The sequence below is a fragment of the Nematolebias whitei genome, chromosome 1 (genome assembly GCF_014905685.2).
Source record: "Nematolebias whitei isolate Nwh7 chromosome 1, NemWhi1, whole genome shotgun sequence".
In the NCBI taxonomy this organism is placed as follows: domain Eukaryota; kingdom Metazoa; phylum Chordata; class Actinopteri; order Cyprinodontiformes; family Rivulidae; genus Nematolebias; species Nematolebias whitei.
Window position 1 is genome coordinate 82,167,274 of NC_056498.1, and position 10,400 is coordinate 82,177,673.

Consider the following 10,400-nt stretch of genomic DNA (forward strand, 5'->3'; position numbering starts at 1 on the left):
TTCGCTGAAAGGTTGACTGACGTGGCTACGTCATTTCCTCTCACCCCAGCGCTGCTCTGTAATTGGTGATTTCAGTCACGTGACCCGGAAATGAAAATTTGTTTTCATAGGGAAATAAAATCTGCTTTTTAAAGCTGAAAAGCGCTTTAAAAGTGTATTTTGATACGCTGGTTAAGTTCTTCGAAGCATACTCGCTGAAATTTTGCCACGTTAGAGTTTAAAATCCGTCATTAAATGATGTTTTTGAACAACGCTAGCGATGCTAATTTTAAGCTAACAGCTAACGACCGGATGAGTGACGTGTCACGTCACTTCCTCCATGTCGGAAATGAGCTTTGCCGTGCTTAAAATCACTAAATAAAGCTGCAATATTGTCCCAGAAAACTCATGTTCATGCTAAGAAGTCGTGCTTGTTGAAACAACGCCACGTTTACGCTTAAATTCGTTCAGAAACGTTGATTTTAACAGAGTTTAGCCGAAGCTAACTTTAAGCTAAGCGGCTAACAACAGGATGTCAACCGAACGTCACAGGAAGTCGTCATAGACTCCTGCTGGTAGAAAGCTAAACACTGCCCCCTCCTGTAGAAACTTTAAATCACAGTTTCACTTCAGTTTTAGGTTTAAAGAGTGAAATTAAACGTTTTTATTTTTCTGTAAGGCATTTTTGAGTTAACAAACTTCCTCTAGCTGAATAATCACTGTTATCCTGCATTTTAAAAGTTATAAAGGTATTTATGCAAAGAGCATTTACCAAAGAGACTTTATTCACTGGTAATCCCTTATAAAGGTACAAAATAAAGTTAGGAACTTTTTAAAAAATAGAAACGGTTCAAATATTCACAGAGTTGAAAAGTTTACTCATTTTGCTTGAAAGATAATACACGTTTAATTGCAAAATCACTAAATAAGAGTAAACTTATCAGGAAAAAGAAACTTTTCTTTTTAAGTTGCCACCTAAAAAATAAATCTTCCTATTTAATTTTAAATAGAAGTCACTGACAGGAGGACAACAGGAATAACAGTTTTTCTGAGGAAGGACTGATTAATCCTGATACATCATCAACTTTTCTTTTTCTTTTCACAACTTAGTTCTATGAGTAACTGTTAAAATAGCAAATGTCTGGAACAGAACGGTTTAAAAACGTTTTCAACCGATGATTGCTGTGAGACTTTTAGAAAAATTGCAGGTTTATAAAAAATTCAGTGCTTTAGAGTAAAATACACTAAAAAGAGCTTGGTAACTGGTAACTGTTGAAAAATAAGCACATAAAAGTAACACTGCCGAGAGCATTTACTTAAATATTCATGGATTGGGGTAAAACCTGAGAAAGGTACCCACATTTGAATAAGTTGACTTATAACAGTACTTCTGTGTAAACCCAAAAAGCTAAAATAGTGTGAAAACTCATTGACTCGAATACGAATATTTACCTGTAAAATATCTGAAGCTTGCAACTGTTTTTAACAGATAAAGTGCTACACAGTGAAAAACATGACAGGTGTGTTAGGAAAAGATTTTGATGCTTATGGGATAAGGGACTGTTTAAAGAATGCGTTGAAGCTTCTGACAGATTCCTTACATCCATATGATAAACAGGCAGAGCGCATGAACCCAAAAGAGTTAGTGGACAATCTGAAGGAGGTTGCAGAAAGTGTGACCTCTACAGAAATTACAATGCCAAACTATGAAAAGCTGGCTAAAATTGCAATTTTGCTGAAAGAATCATTCTATACGGTTGTTGAGAAAGCTGATTACCTTGCAATAAGGTTAAACAGTGAAAAAGAGGTGGTTCAGAAAATTGAAGAACACTTCCTTCAATTTAAAAGTGAACACGAAGTCCTCACAAAAAAACATTCTGAACAGATGTTTCAATCACAACAAAATGCAAATGCAGAAATTGATTCGCTGAATAGCAAAATAGATGTGCTTAACAAAGATCGGGAAGAACTCAGAATGGATAAACACATATTGCAACAGCTAAAGATGCGTGTAGAAAGTGATTATCATACATCACAGGAACGCTTAAAAGCATGTGAGGAAAAACTAAGAGCAGCAACAAACAAGATTTCTGACGTGGGGCGAGTTTGTCTGGAACTCAGAGAAGACCGTGGATAGAGTTCAGGTAACCCACAACCAACTCAGAAAGATATTGTTGCACCTCCTGCTCGTAATCCACCCTCACATAAAGTGGCAGGAACAGACCTGAACAGGTCTCCTCCACAAAACATGCAACAGAGTGCATGGAAACTGTCTCCTTCAATGGATGATTTGCAAAAAATCTCAAAATATGTACAACGCTTTGTTCCTGGACCGATGGGCTCATCTGGAACAAAAGCGTACCTCAGAGAACTGGAGTTCAGATTGAGATCTTATCCTAATGCTACGGTAGAAGATAAGATCAGTCTGATACGACTCACGTCAGACAGAGAGGTGTTTACCTTCATCGAGCGTCTACCTGATGCAACGAGAAGGGATTACAACCTTCTGCGTGAAGCTTTGGTCAGAGAGTACGACCCCTGCACGGGACCTGCTGGTTTCCCAGCCGCTGACAAGGTCAAGCAAGGAAAGAATGAACATCCAAAAGTTTATTACAAAAGAATCTTCCAAGCTTATTTTGGTTACAGAAATGAAACCGGAATGGAGGAAGAAGAAAATTTTAAATTTGTTTTCAGCAAAAATCTCCACACTGACATACGCATGTCAGTACAAATTATGGCAAATTTCAGAGAAAAATCCATAAATGAGATTAAACAGTGCGCTGTGAATGTGTTTGAGGCACGTTCTCATGCTAAGACGCCCATAGAGGTGTTTCCTGGTATAAAGGTTAAACCCCACTCCCTAGAAGTGGAAGGAAGGTGCGAGTATCCACCTCCTCCTAAGACAGGCGAGAAAAGGCAGTATTTTCAGACTAACAAACCGCATAATGAAGGTGCACGCTGGGACAAAAAGGCTCCTCTTTCAGAGGATGAACGTGATTATCGTATATGGGACATGCGTAGGACGCAAGAATATGGGAACCGAGAGGACCCATATTATCAGAGGAAATCCGAAGAGGAACCCCCAAAAGACGTACCTAGCCGCCTCCCACCTCGGACGAAACGTCCCGAGGCGAAAAAATCACAAAAGTTCCAGGAACAAGGCCCTAAACCTCTGAGCTCGGAAGAGACAGAGGAAATGCAAAGGTTTTTAGACACTTTGATACACGCTGAAATGGGAACCAAACCAGGAGCACAATGTAGTGATCTGATCGCTACTAAATCTGAAGGCGCGAATGACAACATTACAGATGTCGGTGAAACACACCAAGACATTGCTGTTATTGCCTCCAACAACCCCTCATCGGACGAAGGGGGGATAAACTCACACACAAACGATGATGAGTCATCGCAAACTGAAAACTCAGAACCTGACTTTCATGATTTTGAACTAGGCATTCCAGTTCTGGGAGGACTCCCAGACAACCTGGTACCGAGTCAAGAAGCTGGGCCAGTATGTTTCACGAAACCATCACAGGCCATCGCTCTTTTCTCAACCAATGACGTCGACCAAGGACCTCAAACCTATGGTGCCTTGCCCATAGACAGGTCCGACGACTCAGAAAAGGATTCGTTGGAGCTCCCCATGGAGCAAGAACCCTCATCAATCTCATCACAGATTGAACAGGTGGTCGCTCAAGCCGACACTCTGACATCTGACGAAGAAAGAGACAAACCTCGCCAAGTTCTTTTAAAATATGAAAAGTCAATTTCAACTGACCCAGACATCATCCAACTTCAGAAGTTGGATGATCCTGCAATTAACTCGATGATACTGTATCTGACTGACCCAGACAAATACACTCCATCGAAAGTCAAACTGGATTCCGATCCAGACCTAAAAGTCCTCTTTCAGCTGCGCAAACAGTTAAAACTACTCAAGGACAACCTAACTTTAGCTCATGGAGCAACGTCCTCACCCGTGTTCGCAGTCTCCCATGACCGAAGGGGGGTGACGCCAGTTAGGATAATGCTACCAGACGCGATAACATGATCAAATCTGACATTCAGAGTGAGTGGCGCACCGAAACGTTGTTTCCTAGTTGCTTAATCACTGCTTTTGTCGATGTTGAAACGTTGTTTTACTGGTTGCTTAGTCACTGTTCTTGTCGATGTTGAGACATCGTTTAATTGGTTTTTGGTATTGTTTTCGAACACCCCAGGCAAGAATGAATTTTGTTGTGTAGTAAGTTAGAGACTAAGAGGCCTTTGACCATGCCAACATGCAGTTCATTCATTAAATTGCAATCTTTGCGGAGTCAATGTATATTATTGCTACTTTAAGTACCATAATCTACATTGATCTCACAACGCTTAAGCCGAACCTACTCGAACAATTCTATTCGGGGAAATAGCTAATTCTTTTTGATAAGTCTCGCCATAGACTTCCAAAACATTTATGGGAAAACCAAACACCCAATCTCAAGTCGTTCGTCTAAAAGACAACAGACAATTGCACCAAACTATATTTTACCATGTAAAGCTAACTTAAACCAAGTTAGAAATGGAAAAATAGTTTGGAACCCTTTTCTATAGGCATAAACCCCTGTAGTTACCCTTTTCAGCATGCTCCACCCCTTAACTGGTAGTTGTAGCTGTTCCCAACCATAATAGCTTACACACCAGATGCATATAGTTTAAGGCCTTATGTAAAATTCCCTTCATAAGCCCACCTTAAACCACATAATTGCATGACACATTGAACCAGAACGGCACAGGCTGGAAGTCGCTGGAGACAACCTTCGCTGGAGGCGACCTGCAATCCTGACGTTGGTCTCCACTCTTCATCCAGTGGCCGCTTCTTCAGTTCAACCCAAGGGTACCCCTCTGTATGCTGATTAATCAACACTTCCAATCGTTGTGGATTTACCGTTGTGGATTATATGACTTTTTCCAATGGATTACAGACTCTGTTTCCAAGGGGTTAAAGCATTGCTACAATGGAATTATCGAGACGATATGGAATTATGATCAACACAATGGAATTACCAAGAACATTGTGGGATTACCTTGACTTTGTTTTCCTTGCTGGATTACTTCTGACTTTGGTCTTCCTTGCTGGATTACTTTTGACTTTGGTCTTCCTTGCTGGATTACATCAAGCTCAAGGACATTTGAAGGTCTAAGTTCACGGTTGGAATTCATCCCCATGGACAGGTGATGATTTCCAAAGGGGGGACTGTAGTGAACCTGATCTGACCTCAAATCTGATCAGATGAACAGAGACTGTTATTTCATTGATCTGCATCCAGAAATACAGTTTGAGCCATCTGGAGACTTTCTCTCTTGAAGTAATCAAGTAGAAAAGACAATCCTCTATGATCATTACTATTTTACAAATGTTTAATAATCAAATTGTGTTAGTTCACTCAATGCTTACAGGTTGAAGAGAACTACTCATTCTTATTTTACATAAACAGTAAGTAATGATTTTTATTCCTCATTCAAAGAAGAAATCAGGTTAATATGCATTTCGTGATTTTCTGTCTTCAATGAGCAAGTTTTGTAAGTATGTTAAAGGTCGAGTCTCGGTCAACTAAAATGTTTACTGAGAAGAAATGTCATGTTTAAACTTTTTCAGAAGATAATAGGAGTTTGACTCTACGAAGTCTGGTGTTTCTCCAATAATCTTTTCTGTCTTTTAAGCAATCTCATTCTCTGCCCTTGACTTTTGATAACATCTTACGTCACAAAACACACCTCTATTCTGGTCCATCCACGAATCAGAAAGCTCTAAATTGACCCGGAAGTCAACTCATTTAAAATGTGGCAACTTCCCGGTTCTCGAGAGTGCTGAAGAGTCTGATGTCGGAAGTCTGATAGAGAGTGCTAAGGAGATGAAAGGAGTTCAGAGTTCTTGGATGCAAACGCATTCAGGATGATCCAGAGACGTTTTGGGATTATAACTTCTGTTTGAATAACCTCGCACGACTCTCGAAGGATTTCAGCTGCTCTCAACGGAGACGCTGAAAGAGTCAAAGGAGGATCCTATACCGACGCTGACCTATCATCAACCAGGTAACAGTCCACTTCGACCAAGCGTACCGTCGCAAGCTGAGATCTGAAGGAGCGTGCACGTTTCTGGTCAAACAGATTAATTCCCTCACAAATCTCTCTGTAAGATAAATCTCCATTTCCATCTTAAACTCTCCTTTCTCCTAAAATCAGTACAGATATTTTAGAAATATCTGAAGCAAAGTCCTCAGTCACCGCCGTGTGATTGAAGTCCATTATCTGTGAAACTTGTCTGTTATTATTTTCATATTTTGCCAAATTAATGTAAATGTTTGATGTTAAACTTTGATTCTGAAAATAAATGACCGCATTCATTTGATGGGTCAAAGATAAATAACGTCTCTCGTTACATTTCTGTTAAATTCAATGCACGACATTTACACAGTCAGAAAGATGAGGAACTCGTGAAAAATGTATGAAATATCCAGTATATGACATACTACATCGCCAACTAGAGGTTTGGAGGGTGAAGTGTTTCAGTGTAAAATGCTGCTCTTTTGCTGTTCATTTCTTAAGTAAGACTGGAAACTGTTAACAACATATTCTTTTGTTTAAAACATATGGCTAAAACTACATTTTATATATTTTGCACTGTTTTGCACTACAAGCAAGAAGACTCAAACTTGATTTGTTTATTATTTAAAAACTCTCTGGACCTAGTAGTGGAATTTTCTTAATTCAAAATATATACCATACCATACCATTTTATTTATAGAGCACTTAAAACAGCAACAAGGCCAACCAAAGTGCTGTACAGACAGAACAACAAGCAACACACAAAGCAAAATACAGAATGAAGTAAATCAGAAATATAGACATAAAACGATGCAGATAATGACGACTAACCAGTGTGGAGCATACCGGTTCAAACACAGATCATCTGGTGTTGAAAGCTACCGAATAGCAGTGGGTTTTTAAACGGGACTTGAAGACAGAGAGGGAGGGGGCCTGTCTGACAAGCAGAGTTAACTCGTTTCAAAGTCTTGGTCCTGCTACAGAGAAGGCCCTGTCCCCTCTGCGCTTAAGATGAGTTCCTGGAACTGTGAGGAGCAACTGGTCCGCTGACCTCAGGGAACGTGGTGGCATATGATGGCAAAAGGACACCCTATGCTTTTTGAAAAATTCCTATTGTTTTATACCCAAAACATATTGCGATATATATCGTTATCGCCACCCTTCACAATACATATCGTGATATGAATTTTATGCCATATCGCACATTCCTATTGTAAACCTGGATTGTCTTTTTTTTATACAGCCTGACTGTACAGGTCTGTAGGTTGCATTTGTTGATGACCAATGATTTTACTACCTAGTCTGACCACCCGGGACAACTTGATCCAGTCTCTGGCTAGGAAGTTCCCATACCATGAGACAATATTAAAGGCAATAACACTTTCAACCAATGACTGTACACCTATTGCAAGGTATTTTTGCTATCATTAGCATTCCTTAGCTTATATAGAAAGTGGAGACGCTGCCTGGCTTTTTTGTAAATACAATCAGTGTTGGACTGAAAGGTCAACTTTTTTATCTATTATTGTTCCAGTCACCTTCTCTACCTCCTGCCCTTTTATTACAGAGGGTCTGAATACAGGTCTGGTGCTGGCTGCTCCCCATCTACCTCACAATGGTAAAACTTTTGTATAAAATCAATGATTGGTGTCAGAATTTGTTCTTTTGTGGTTTTGTCAGCCCACTTCTTGAAGACTGATCAATGGGATTGAGGTTTGAGGAGTATCCTGACAGGCAGCATGGTGGCACAGTTGGTAGCAAGTAGGTCACCCCGGTTCAAATCCCGGCCCGGGGCCTTTCTGGGTGGAGTTTGCATGTTCTCTCCATGCTGTGTGGGTTTTCTCCTGGATCTCTAGTTTCCTCCCACAGACCAAAAACATGCATGTTAGGCTGATTGATAACTCTAAATTGTCCCTAGGTGAGAGAGAGAGAGTGAATGGTTGTCTCGTTTATTTCTGTGTCTCTGTGATAGACTTGCGACCTGTCCAGGTGTCCCTGTGATGGACTCGAGACCTGTCCAGGGTGTCCCCCACCTCTCGCACAGTGATGGCTGGACATGGGCACCAAGGACCCCCGTGATCCAAAAAGGAAGAAGCAGGTAAAGATAATGGATGGATAGATGGAGTATCCTGACCATGGATCCAAATGTGTCTCGAGCTTCATAGTTACAAGTTTTGCCTGATCACATAGCTCCATCATGCTGGTGAAGATGATGTTCAACACTAATCTGGTGTTTGATGGTTGGGAGTCGTTGCTCTTTAACAATGTTTAAATGCCCTGCTTTGTTCATGCTGTCTGTAAACCCTTGTCTGAGAGGCAACCGCACAAATGAAAGGTCGCAGGATGCTTTACTGTCTGCATGACACAGAACTGTTGGCATCTTCTTTTCCAGATGCCTTCAACAATCTGAAAAGGGATTTATCAGAGAAAATGACTATGCCAGTCCTCAGCAGTCTAAACCCTGAGTTTAACTAGATCTGATTACAATGTGTATCGATGTAGAAACCATTATAGGTACAGTCAATATTACAGGTTACATGCTAAATGAATTATTTAATCTCACAGTGGTACATGGCCCAGTTCTGTCCAGTGGTACGATAATTGCATTGGTCTGTGGCCCAGTCTTGTCCAACAGTACCATGATTAACCTGCAGTGTTGCTCTGAAATGCAGACAGAGGCCCTTCTCTTCATTAAAAACTCATTTAGTTCCGGTGGGTACCACTGCGTTGTGTTCTGCATTCTGTTTGGATGGAGCTGCTAAACATCACAATTTTTTTTTCCTTAATGTGGTTTTAATACAGTTAGCCTTGCAAATTTAATATGCAGACATGATTAGGATGAGGACAGTTGATGTTGTGCTTTCAGGTTAAGGCTTTGTTTTGAGTGACTGAGCCAACAGGATTAAGATAATGACTGTCAGCATACCAAACAAAGAAGCTTAGGTTCACAGGCTGCACTGGTAATCTACTCAGAACAATCTACTTCACTCTCTTCCTCACTATGTAATTACTTTATTTGCTCTTTATCTATTCAAAGGTGGCAGCACATGATGATCAATATTTACAAGGAAGGAAATCAGATCAAACAATAAGCGCATCTTCTACCACTGAGGAGTTCCTGTCATCCTGAGCATAATGGGATGAATTATTAAACACAGGATATTATGAAAACTGTCACAAAGAGAAGGTCTGGGCCTGGTTCAGCTGCTTGAATTTTAATTTCTAAGGACCTGCCTCATGGTAAAAAGAGAGGATGTCATTAACATCTCAACAGTTCCAGGCTCAGTTCTGATTCCACTTAGTACAAAACATACAATTTGCTGCAGTTTGCTGAAACATCCATCAGAGACATGGAGCAACTCAAACTCTTAACTACACACCACTGATGATGCTGGCCACTTAGCATTAGCAGAATTAGGATTATCATCTTGAGGATTTAAACACATCAAACTACAGATGGACAGAAAATACTGACACAACCAGAAACTTGGGTTGTTATGCTCTTCCTGTCTATGTAGCTTTAAAAAAGCTGCTGAATTTATTGAAGGCAAGACAGATTGAACCTGCTCTACCATGAAGAAAGAAAAAATGGGCAACAGATCAATAAAAATAACAAAATTATCACTACAGAACAGAAAACAGCAGAGTTTTAAAGTCAGACACATAAACCAAACAAAAATAAATGTCTGATCTGGCACCTGTTAGCTTAGCTCTGTAGAAGGAAGTGTGTACAAAACTCAGGGATATATATATTATATAGATATACTGTTATATATATATATATATATATATATATATGCAAATTTTGCATGTCATTCGGAAATCAAGGTGCCAGAGTCTGGAGGAAGACAGGGAAGAAGGAAATGCCAAAATGCCAGAAGTCCAGTGTGAAGCACCCACAGTCAGTGATGGTCTGGGGTGCCATGTCAGCTGCTGGTGTTGGTCCACTGTGTTTTATCAATGGCAGGGTCAATGCAGCTAGCTATCAGGAGATTTTGGAGCACTTCATGCTTCCATCTGCTGAAAAGCTTTATGGAAATGAAGATTTCATTTTTCAGCACGACCTGGCACCTGCTCACAGTGCCAAAACCACTGGTAAATGGTTTACTGACCATGGTATTACTGTGCTCAATTGGCCTGCCAACTCTCCTGACATGAACCCCATAGAGAACCTGTGGGATATTGTGAAGAGAAAGTTGACAGACGCAAGACCCAACACTCTGGATGAGCTTAAGGCTGCTATCGAAGCATCCTGGGCCTCCATAACACCTCAGCAGTGCCACAGGCTGATTGCCTCCATGCCACGCCGCATTGAAGCAGTCATTCATGCAAAA